Below are 11,302 nucleotides of genomic sequence, written 5' to 3' on the forward strand. Positions count from 1 at the left end.
AATTTGGCATGACGACAATCTAATGATCATTTACACCGAGTGCACCTGTAATGAAAAAAGACATCAAAACGCAAAAAAGGTTTGGCATGTCTATCGATGATAGGAGGAACCACGCCAATTTTGCTCTCTTCCGGATTGTGTTAGAATTGTTAGAGTTAAAATGTATGGTTAGAGAGAAAAAAAAACACTGAACACAGAAACATTTTCACGCAACCTCTTCCATCCTACATTGGAAAGCCGGTCGGTCGAAGATTAGCCACGTGAGATAAATTGCAGTTTACAGTGGCTAAATAAAGTGACGTTCTTTTCTAGAATAGGTATTAAAATCATATTTTAATTGTAAGAAATCAAAGTTCAGTTTTTTGTTCCTGAGACCATTGTTCAAAGAGCGATTTTATTTTTAAATTGAGAAAAAAATAAACATAAGCTTGGTTGGATTACTCGAATCGGGGGGTTTATCTATTGCTAAAGCACCGGTTTGCAATAAGTCAGTCATGCAAGGATTTTGTTACTTTTATACAGTAATGGCGTTGCGATTCGACCGAGATTCACACCAGTAAGGTATTTATTATTCATGTTGGCAGTTTTTTTTTTTTTTTCATTACACACCAATTGACAGATGAATTTGCGCATTGGATCGTCCCCGGTAAGAGAAAAAACTAGCAAAAAAAACTGTCGTCGTTCCGTTGCAAAAAAACCAACTTCCTACGAACAACAACTATTTAGTTTAATGATGAGTTAGGAAGGTGCGAGCTCGAGGTGCAACGGAAATGCGATTTGACCCTCTGCCTGAGCCGCCTAATGGCGGCTTATCGGATGTTTGTGATGTGTGTCGAACACGGTTATTGCTGCAAACATCCGTTTTGCATTGAGCTGTGGAATGCAACATCGCGTGATCCAATGGCAGCAGCCAGCATTAATGGTTCTACGTTTTTCGCGAATTTTATTACCTGCTTGAAATGAAGCTAGCCTACCTATTTAATAAATGAGCAATTTGATGTTACATAAATCTACTTGATCTGGTCGATTTGTCGAATCAAATGAGAGGTTCAAATCTAAGAGTTTACAAATACAAAAGTATGATGTCACTCATCTATTTTCTTATGGAAAAATTGATACAGTTATTCATACGAAAAATAAAACAGCAAAAGCTATCAAACAAGTATTGTGCACCGCTCATTTATTCATAGGCTGACAAGAGATAACATAGAATCAATTTCAACTATTGAATATTTCAAGCTGTTCACTATTATTGCGATTCATGTTCGATAAGACGAAAAGCCTCAACAGTATTTAACTATCCCCACCGTTATGTATCGTATTGGTTTCCTAGAACCAAGTCTAAAAATTATCTTATAGAATCACGAGTCCCTAAAATATTCCAAATTGCTTTTTCGAGCAACCACTGTATCAAGGTTGGAATATTGACGATATTCATGTGTAAAAGTTTTCAAAAAATATCAACCAGGGTCGCGATGAGTAGCGTATATGGGTAAGGATGAAGACGCGGTACTCATGCCTAAATTACTCGCGGGAAGATAAAACATGTGTCCCGAAATTCTAGCCAGTGTCAAGAGACGTTTTTGCAAATTTATTCAACCGTCAATGGAAAAAAAAGAAATGTAAAAAGGTCTCTTCATTTCCTAGTTTCTTCGATTCGATCTTGTTTTGTGAACTCGGTCATTTCAAAGAATTTTTTTTTCATCTGGTTTTAAAAAGACAAATTCTATTCGTTTCTACTACATGTTAACACCTGATTAATCAAAAAGATTAAAATATGTCAAAAACAGTAACAATTTTAAGTGGCTTATATCAATGAGCGAATTCTGTAAAAAATACTAGGTTCCCAAAACATACTCAATAGGATAACAATTGAAATTTTTGTCAAAAATGACAAAAAAAAGTTGTCATTTTTGTCATTTTTGTGATTTTTGTATTTTTTTAAGTTTTTGCAATTTTTATCAGTTATTTCAATTTTGTCACTATTGTCATTTTTGTCATTTTTGTCATTTTTGTCATTTTTGTAATTTTTGTAATTTTTGTCATTTTTGTCATTTTTGTCATTTTTGTCATTTTTGTCATTTTTGTCATTTTTGTCATTTTTGTCATTTTTGTCATTTTTGTCATTTTTGTCATTTTTGTCATTTTTGTCATTTTTGTCATTTTTGTCATTTTTGTCATTTTTGTCATTTTTGTCATTTTTGTCATTTTTGTCATTTTTGTCATTTTTGTCATTTTTATCATTTTTGTCATTTTTGTCATTTTTGTCATTTTTGTCATTTTTGTCATTTTTGTCATTTTTGTCATTTTTGTCATTTTTGTCATTTTTGTCATTTTTGTCATTTTTGTCATTTTTGTCATTTTTGTCATTTTTGTCATTTTTGTCATTTTTGTCATTTTTGTCATTTTGTCATTTTTGTCATTTTTGTCATTTTTGTCATTTTTGTCATTTTTGTCATTTTTGTCATTTTTGTCATTTTTGTCATTTTTGTCATTTTTGTCATTTTTGTCATTTTTGTCATTTTTGTCATTTTTGTCATTTTTGTCATTTTTGTCATTTTTGTCATTTTTGTCATTTTTGTCATTTTTGTCATTTTTGTTCATTTTTGTCATTTTTGTCATTTTTGTCATTTTTGTCATTTTTGTCATTTTTGTCATTTTTGTCATTTTTGTCATTTTTGTCATTTTTGTCATTTTTGTCATTTTTGTCATTTTTGTCATTTTTGTCATTTTTGTCATTTTTGTCATTTTTGTCATTTTTGTCATTTTTGTCATTTTTGTCATTTTGTCATTTTTGTCATTTTTGTCATTTTTGTCATTTTGTCATTTTTGCCATTTTTGTCATTTTTGTCATTTTTGTCATTTTTGTCATTTTTTGTCATTTTTGTCATTTTTGTCATTTTTGTCATTTTTGTCATTTTTGTAATTTTTGTGATTTTTGTAATTTTTGAAATTTTTGTAATTTTTGGAATTTTGGTCATTTTTGTAATTTTTGTAATTTTTGTAATTTTTGTCATTTTTGTCACTTTTGTCACTTTTGTCATTTTTATCATTTTGTCATTTTGTCATTTTTGTCATTTTTGTCATTTTGTTATTTTTGTCATTTTAGTAAATTTTGTAATTTTTGTATATTTTTTTTATTTTTGTAATTTATGTAACTTTTGTAATTTTTGTAATTTTTGTAATTTTTGTAATTTTTGTAATTTTTGTAATTTTTGTAATTTTTGTAATTTTTGTAATTTTTGTAATTTTTGTAATTTTTGTAATTTTTGTAATTTTTGTAATTTTTGTAATTTTTGTAATTTTTGTAATTTTTGTAATTTTTGTAATTTTTGTCATTTTTGTCATTTTTGTCATTTTAGTCATTTTTGTCATTTTTGTCATTTTTGTCATTTTTGTCATTTTTGTCATTTTTGTCATTTTTGTCATTTTTGTCATTTTTGTCATTTTTGTCATTTTTGTCATTTTTGTCATTTTTGTCATTTTTGTCATTTTTGTCATTTTTGTCATTTTTGTCATTTTTGTCATTTTTGTCATTTTTGTCATTTTTGTCATTTTTGTCATTTTTGTCATTTTTGTCATTTTTGTCATTTTTGTCATTTTTGTCATTTTTGTCATTTTTGTCATTTTTGTCATTTTTGTCATTTTTGTCATTTTTGTCATTTTTGTCATTTTTGTCATTTTTGTCATTTTTGTCATTTTTGTCATTTTTGTCATTTTTGTCATTTTTGTCATTTTTGTCATTTTTGTCATTTTTGTCATTTTTGTCATTTGCTGTTCATTTTTTTTGTCTAATTTAGAACAAGGCTTAGTTCCAGAGTTAAAAGGAAAATCATGTTCGTTTTTCAGAAAAAAAAAATTGTATTTTCACATACAAACCTTTAAGTTAAAATTTACTCATATAAACGTTACTTTAAAATTCTGCAAAAATTTATGGATGAATTTTGAACTATAACGAAGATTTTCTGATACCAGGATTTGATAAATTCAAAAATCACATCAAATTGACTCAGTCTAGTTTCTCAAATCCAAGAGCGGAATGGTTATAAATCGAAACTAGATTTTCTTTTAAGATGGTAGGATAACTTCGAATCAACGGCCTCAATAACCCTTGAAGTGCTTTTTAGCAACTCTTATGACTTATTTAGTCAATTATTTTCGAAAACAGTAGTTATAATCACCTTCAATCCCTCAAGACAGCGTAGCTTGATGCGCTTCGATTGATTCAAGCGCGCAGCATACCTTTCTGGAAAATTAACAATTTCTAACACCCTCATCGATCAGGATTAAGCTCTCAAAAACTGACAAAAATTCCAATTTACAACTGAACACAGTTACTGCTGGAGGGATAGGAAAAAATACAACTGATGTTTACTTCTATTAATTTTAATGAAGCCGTGAAATTAACGCTTCTTCCCTCAATTTATTGGACCTGTGGGTCAACATAGTCATATTTATAAGAAACGCGAGGCGACGAGATTCGTTGAACCATGACACCTGTTAGTCTCTGAGCTCGGACTTTCACGGACTTGTTTATTAGACGGATATCTAGGTTTTTTCCCCGACGTTTATTAATTCGAATAATCATAACCCGAGCAGCCAAACGATCCACGCAATGAGTTTGATGTGTACAGTTTTGTTTATTCTTGGTCACTTTTTTACCCACAAGAGATTGCGGATAAAATCTCGGTGTGGATTTATGTCTAATATATTCGTCGGAGCTTCTCTCTGAATGTGTCTTGAAAGCCACAAACGGAAAATGGCTTCGTTTATGAGTAATGTTGGGCAGCCAATAAATTTTCCCGGAAGATATCAACGGAGATTTTCCTCCGTCCGTACCCAGTTTAAAGTTTTCAACCCGAGCCCGGGTAATTCGGACGGATCAATCATAAATTCACCGAAAACATGGCTTTATGGCACCAAACAACATTAGATATGGAGATGGACCTTAAGGTGAGGAGATTCCAAAAAGACAAAAAAAATAACACCAAAAAATCGCGGTCTCAGTAAAATTGCACCCGGTCAAGGGCAATAAAATTCAGATTAAAACTAAATTAACACCGGTTGTGGGGTTGAGATTATTTTTTTTTCTGCTTCTGAGTGTTGTTGATTTTAACAGAGATTTCATACTTAAGTTTGTTGGGAGCATTCTTCTCAGTCTGTCTGGCAGCAAATTTGTTGACCAATGAACTTGTGGGGGTCGATAACAATCAACATAAAAGTTTAGTTAATGTGGCGCGGTTTACTTACCAGCCGGCTCATTTGCTGCAGGTGGAGATGAATTAATATTAATTGGTGGATTAGATAAAACAACAAAAAAACTATGAATTTAAAGGTGTCTTAAAACTGCTAATGGCACATTTCCACAGGTCGGTCAGGAGCTTGAATACGAAAAAAGCTACAAATTTATTGAAATTAAGGACTAAACATTTTATTGGATACAAAGTCCATGAAATTTATTTTGATACTTTGTTCCGATTAAAGGTTATAGCTTCGAATAAAAACAACAAACTGAAAATAAACAAGATTATACTGATAAAGGGTGTCCACGATGAAATTGCCACACACAAAATTGATTCGCAAAATTTGAGTCGAGGCATTTTCGGCACGAAATTGACCTTACTGTCCGCTTCCCGCATGTGCTTGCCAAACCAGGAATTGATTCGCAAATTTAGACATCTTCTGAGTGCGGACATGCTCCGAAACGCTGAACTTATCCTTGGCTGTGAAAAACAGGTTGCCGGGGATCTGTTTGAAGTCGGCCTTCACGTATGTTTCGTCGTCCATGATGCAGCATTCAACTTTCGTCATCATGTTGAGGTACGTCTTCCTGGCACGGATTTTGGCGGACTTGTTCTGCTTCTCACTTCGGCTCAGGTTCAGCTTTTTAGCCACATCTCGAACAGAGGAGTTCGGGTTTCGGTTGAAGGCCCCAACTACGCGGTTGTGATTTTTGGTGTTGTACGGAATACTTTTTCCTTCACTTCTAGGCTTCCGATCGGTGGTTAATCGTTCCTCGAACCGCTTAGTCACTCTCGCTACTGTGGAATTCGCAATTCCCAACGTTTTAGCGGTGGAACGAAGCGAGATATCCTTGTTCTCATGATGAATACGCAAGATTTTATCACGCACGAGCTGTTCTTTCGACTCCATTTCCGCGAGTTTTGATCACAGGACTTTAAAACTTGCAGAATGTCAACAATACACTATGAACTAAATCCACCCAAATTCTCATTAAATTCCACAAAACGGTTTGAAAGTTAGAGTTATTTCATAGTGTTTCAATTTCATCATGGACACCCTACAAAAATAAGCTTTAGAATACAAAATAGGCTTCACTGAAAATCTAAAATACCCAAACTTGAGAACTGCCACCCGCCAAACCTAAGTTCAAGATTGACAACTTAAGTTTGTGAAAAAATCACAGCTTGCCAATAAGCCAAACTTGTCCTTCAAGCGAAGAACTGTTTTTTTGGGGGATTTTTGTTGTAAACGCATCTGATTCTGTTACCTCCATCGTGGCAGATTTAGGTTTGGGGGGTAAGTTCAAAGCGAAGAACTGTTTTTTTTGGGGGATAACTTTTATTCCCGCTTCATTCGCAGAAAGTCTCACATATACGATGATGTAGCTGCCTCTCTCAACAACTCTCGGGTGGTCGAGCGGTTAGCATCCTGAGATGGTAATCGCAAAGCCATTGCAGGTATGGGTGTGATTCCTGAACCTGGCGATATTTTTTTTTATTTTGATTTCCATTTTATTGTGGTATCAGATTTTGGGGGATGAGTTCTCCTTTAAGAGCTTAACTTTGTGCTATGCCACCAATAGCCAAACCTGTAGGGAGGGAGTTTCATTCGAGTTCGCGGGGAAAGTTCTCAAGTTTGGGTATTTTCGAGGTTCAGTGTTAACCATGATATTGTATGTAGTAACTTTTCATTTAATATTAAATTTTGTTTCTCTCTGAAAGGACGCTCGACGTTCCTTCCCAAAATTCGTTAACTGAATGACGCATTAAAATGAATGCAACCCGCCAGAAGATTAAAACATATGCTTTTTCATTTATACCTTCTCATTCACCGCCAGCGAACACGATGCCAACAACAGTCGTCTCGCTCCCACCTCATATTTCTATTGATAAGTTCACGCACAAATTTCGCAAGAGAGTCAGACTTTCAACGTTCCATATTATCTCTCGGAGCGACCACTCGGCTCTCAACTTTCTTTTCCTTTTTTCCGGTTACACACTAATACTGTTCTGGTCATTTATTAAAATATACAAAACTCATTTTATGATTCATTCAGCTACTGTATACTACATTGTACATACCCCAAATTTTGTAATTTACTACACACAAAATATCAAAAACTTATCGAGTAAGTTACTTTTTACGCAACCGAGAGTTTTTGATGTTTATTTTCTCTTGCATAGTTTTCTTTTCTTAATTTGTATGCAACTTGTTAGAATCTTAGTGACCCTACTTCCCCGTGCTAGCTCAACAGGGGAAATTGATTGATCGCCGGAGAAATATTATTTAACAACAGAAACTTGTAAAACTATGACTTATGGGCGGACTTTTTAAACCTTTTGGAAACTTTACGGAAACAAACAACAAGAGGAAAAATATTCTTAATCCTTCAGGGAATGCACATTTGATAAAAGAAAGACTCGACAATTTGGATGAAAGGAAGACCATACATTAATTTATTAATGAAATTTTTCAATCCACTTTTCTTTTTGTGTTTGGTTTCTCGAATTTGGTTGGTAAGAAAGAAATGGTAAGATGATTGGTTTAAATTTTGTACTTGCGCTCTTTTTATTGGTATCTCGATGATCTCGTTGCGGCCGTTTCTTGGTGGTCGACTCGTTGGGGGACTTCTGCTGGAACAACGTAACGGGATCGGACGAATACAGGAACAGGACGGAATCCGGAATTGCTCTCTGGGCAATTCCCGCAACAACTCGGCCTGTTGGGCGTAGGCCTACCGTTTCGCTTCGGAGAGGATGAATAACGCGATAGCGTTAAAATCCTAGAAAAAAGAATTAAAAAAAAAAAAAAGTTTCGCTTCGGTCCGGGGAGCTTTGAGTGCACGATAACCACGCGAGTGTCTCACTACTATCGAGGGGCTTGTAACGGATCGGTCGGCACTTGAACGCCCAGAGAGAATTTCCACCAGGCCTCACCACAGCACGAAGTGCCCCTAGGGGGTTGTAACGGAGGCGGGGCACTTATCACAGGCACGACCTGACGCACTCACGGGACACCGGTGTGTTCACAGAATGGCTGGTGATGATTTGCGGCACTGGGGAAAGACGATTTTTCTGGGGTTCACTTCACTAACCCACCTCGACCGACCAGCTGGGGAATGGAGTCGTGAAGCTTCCAGCTGGCCGTTGACAATTTTTCAGATCACTACCTGAACTGATTATAACGGGGGAAGGGGGTCAAGGCCACCCAAGTACGGTTGGAAACGGGTTAGTCACGTTGAGTGTGTGACGCGCTGTTGCTGCTCAACCTCGGACCGGAAATACTCGAAAAAGCCTCGAGCTTCTCGAGCTCCTCCTATTTATAGGTTTTCTTGTCCTTTCATCGCCATGTTCCTATTTCCCGTGAAGCATGTTTTGTCCCCTTCGAAGATTCTCGATGACAGCAACATGACAGGAACAATACAGGAACTGACATATAGAGGGCTGGTGTCTTTTCGAACAAAACATTTTATGGCGTGCATTCCATAACAAAATATATTAATCTAACAAAACTAAACCTACACACTAAGATTGCATTTATCTCGCTCGGGACCATGAATCTCCGTGTCACGGGAAAGCTGCTCAATTAAAACGAAGTTCGAAAGGGAACTCACCCGAATCTCAGGACGCTTCATTTCTCCTGAAATCCGAGACAAACTTGCTACGAGAGCACAGGAACTCAAAGCATCCCTGTGAATTCAGGATTGTGTTCTCCGAAATCACGGGAGACCCTATTCTTGTCAAATTTTCTTTCTCTTGCTCTCCTGTATAAAAAATACAACATGTTTGTTTTCTCTCGCTTTGACCAGTGCATGGAAAAGAAAATCGCGGAACAATGTGACTCGTCATTTTTTTTGTAATTTTTGTTTGTTGGTCGGTAAGATTATCTGTCGTATTAGCAGAAAGTCGTGCTGGATTAGCGGTTTGTAGACGATGCCGGGTTCACCGTCGAAGCTGTTGATGTCGATGCTGCTGGCTGCTGGAGCTAAACAAAATATGCCACACTTTGGGGCCTGGCGAAAATGTTGATAGAACCACTGGAAACAGCAACGTAATGGTTTTAGAGCAGGTAAATGTTTTAAATCAATTTATTACTGACGGAAGAACTGATATGTGGACGTTTGTTTTTTTGTTTCAGGTCAAATTATGTGCAAAATTACTCGATATAATTAAGTGCAATGTTATGTAAAGTGAAATTAAAAATTATTTGTTGAAAATAAAAAAGTATTTGAAAAATGATTGTTTTATTTCCAAATAACAAAAAATATTGAAATTCCAGGTAAATCTCGCATGGAAGCCATTCCGAACCTACAGGACCACTTCAAAACTCCCTGCAAATTACAGGATGAAACTGTTTCGCACCTACAGGTGCATTTGACAGTTGCTTTCCTGAGCACTTTTTCTGTCCCGAGATTTTTCCTGTAATTTCAGCTGTTGAAAATACAGGACAATATCATTCCGACCACAGGAGAAAAGATTAAGTGTGTAACAAATAACTAACTAAATGAATAATAAATAAATAACGCGAAAATAAATAAATAAATAAATAAATAACGAAGAATTTAATTAATAATAAATAAATAAATAACGAAGAATTTAATAAAATAATAAATAAATAAATAAACAAAACTAAATCCCTAAGTGGCACCAGCCGATTGCTATTAAAATTAGAACAAGACACCACACAAACATGAGATATCTTATCCTAATTTTAGACATTTACGAACAATAATTTTTATTTACAATATTTACTAAGTTTTCATCCAAACTGGCCCAAAAATCACAATTTTTATTGTAACCATTAAATGAATGGTTACAAACTCGAAAGTTTTTTGAATAAAACTTTTGCGTGAGTACTTTTACAGTAGACATTTTGTTTATTTTCGGACGGACCGAAACAGATCACGGGAAAATTTCGACGTTTCGTTACGGGCTTGAAAACAAGCTTATTTTTCGATACAAATTATGAATCAGAGCCTATTATGTCGGCTCCGACGGCCAGCGGAGGGCTCCTATTTCAGCGATGGTTCCATTCAGTGCATCCCCACCCGGAGTCGGACCGCCAGGTGCTGCAGCAACAATGCCACGCCTTCAATAAGATGGTGGTTTCGTCGGTGGTCAACGAATGGACGGAACAAAAGGCCCCGGACAGACGGACCTACTTCTGAAGTGTCACCAAGCAAAATTCCTGCGAAAAGCCGGACGAAGTTATAACAGCAGAAAAATTTCTATTCCAGTGCCCCTGGATGAAGTACGTCCGATAAAGCTAATTTTTCTAATATTTGTCCGTAAGAACTAGTTATTTTCTGACTGGTATTAAAAATGAATCTTTCATTTTCAGGAAAAGTACTACCACAACGTTAACACCAAGGAATCACCGGAATATGTTGAGTTGAAGCAGAAGGTCGACACTAAACGGGTTGTTGGGGAAGCGGCCAAACTGGAAATAAAAAACAGTTTCAGCTGCTTCCGGTGGTGCGATACTAATGTTGATTCCTCCGGTTAAAACGCTCGTTGTATCACCGGCACTGGTCAATACTAGTGTTACGTCTTAGAGATTACTTTATTTCGATCTGGTTTGTATTAAGACTAACATAGAACTGACTAAATTTTCACTCCATGTGCTTGATGTTCAAATCATGGATTGCCTCGATACGTTTTAGGTTTTCATGATTGCTTCAATGTATCATTTGTCCCCTGCTAAAACATCCAGTACCTTTCGAGCTTGGATGGTAGCCGCAGGAGATGTTTTGGTCGTGCTGGAACCTCTTCCGGAACTTTGGCTTCACCTTCATCCGACTTGAGCGATTCATCGTCTGTTATGAGGGATGAATATAAGTGGGGTTCTGCACCATCTTCCGGTTCCGGCACTGCTTCATCGGCTTGAGGTACAGGTCGTGGAGGCTGCGAAATTTTAAGACCAAAACCATCCAGGAAAATTGATAACGGAGATTCGGTTTTGGATTCCACCTCTTCGGACGGACGTGTGCGGAGCTGATTGGCATGGGACCTGATGAGACGTTGGAAATTCTTGAAGCTGAACGTTGTAATTCACATTA

This window comes from Uranotaenia lowii, chromosome 1, assembly GCF_029784155.1.
Source record: "Uranotaenia lowii strain MFRU-FL chromosome 1, ASM2978415v1, whole genome shotgun sequence".
Taxonomy (NCBI): domain Eukaryota; kingdom Metazoa; phylum Arthropoda; class Insecta; order Diptera; family Culicidae; genus Uranotaenia; species Uranotaenia lowii.